The sequence below is a fragment of the Nicotiana attenuata genome, unplaced genomic scaffold, assembly GCF_001879085.1.
Source record: "Nicotiana attenuata strain UT unplaced genomic scaffold, NIATTr2, whole genome shotgun sequence".
NCBI lineage: Eukaryota > Viridiplantae > Streptophyta > Magnoliopsida > Solanales > Solanaceae > Nicotiana > Nicotiana attenuata.
In genome coordinates, this window is record NW_017670734.1 from 222,828 (window position 1) to 224,431 (window position 1,604).

Consider the following 1,604-nt stretch of genomic DNA (forward strand, 5'->3'; position numbering starts at 1 on the left):
TTAATATGTCTAGCTTTATTTAACCATTTCGCAAGTTAGGTTGTTATTTCCGCATTGTTAGGCTTACCTAGTTGTAGGAACTAGGTGCCATCACGACATGTTCATGGAGGGTGAACTAGGGTCGTGACAAGTTGGTATCGGAGCTCTAGGTTCATAGGAGTCACGGAACACAGGCCGGTTTATTAGAGTCTCGCTGATCGGTACGGAGACGTCTGTACTTATCTACGAGAGGCTATGTAACTGTTAGGAAAATTCCACTTCATTTGACTTCCCTGTCGTGCGAGATTTTTGACATTCACAATTCCAAACTTCTGTCTTCTATTCTCTCACATATGGAGAGGACACGTGCTACTCGAGATGATCAGGCAATCGTGCCCCCTACTGTAGCCGTCAAAGGCCAGGGACGGGGTAGAGGCCGAGGACGCGCCCGTGGTGCAACCAGAGCACCTGCGCGAGCTGCCGCCGAGGTACCACCAGCAGATCCAGCCGGAGCCCAGGCACCATGCACACCTACTACAGCTACTACTACTCCAGCCCTTCAGGAGACTTTGGCACAATTCCTGAACATGTTTGGTACATTGATTCAGGCTGGATTGATTCAGGTTGTACCGGCTACTTCACAGATCGGGGGAGGGACCCAGACTCCCGCCGCCCCCACTCCAGAGCAGCGAGTTTCCATTGGTCAGGTTCTAGGAGTCATGGCGACACAACCTCTGGTCCCAGTTCAGCGGGTGGTGAGTACCTCTCGCCGAGTAGAGGACAGGTGGGTCCAGGAGAGAGAGGACAGATGAGGTCAGGAGGGAAATTAAAAATTAGTACTATAGTACTTATAGGGAGTCATGCCTATGAGGCTTATTTGAAAATTCTTGTATGAATATCTCTGTGCATAATTTGCCAATTTGTATTGTAACTGTTGAGTTGTTTCCCACAAGATAAGTGCCCAGGTGGCGTTAAATGTGACTCGTTAATTCGGGTAATTAATTTTGAGGTCTTCATGCCTCGTTGTTAGAAAATGGAGGTTTGAAACGAGATTTTTGTTGGCATGAGATTAATTGGCGATTTGTAATCGATTATGAACAACTAGTAAGGCCAGAGATGTGGTTATGGTCATACATATGATGTGTTTCATGTCCAGATATCTTTATGATAATGTCACGCTTGTAATGCGGAGATTTGTGTTATTGATATATATATTATGGTGATTTGTTGAGTTGTGGATGTGTTGTTAGGAGTTGTTTTGGTGTTACTCTTGACAGGTGGATAGGCCCAATTACAGGGGAGACTCTGCCGAAATTTCTGAAAAATTTTGAGAGTTAGAAAATTTGGGACATTGAGATGTTCGAAGAAAAAAATGTTACATTATGTGTTTGAGAGCGGACTCTACTTCTTATTTGAGGGTGAATTACCCTAAGTGGGGGAGGATGTAACAACCGTTAAGCGCTATTAAAAAGTTGATGCGTGCGTAGGCACGAGTTGCTATAGCCAGGTGAGACTAAGATCGTGTGATGATGTGAAAATCGGACCTTTTTGAAAATGTTCGGAGTGTAAGAAATTTGGTCTTAAAGTTTACAAATATGGGTAAGAGAAATAGCCACAATTGAAAT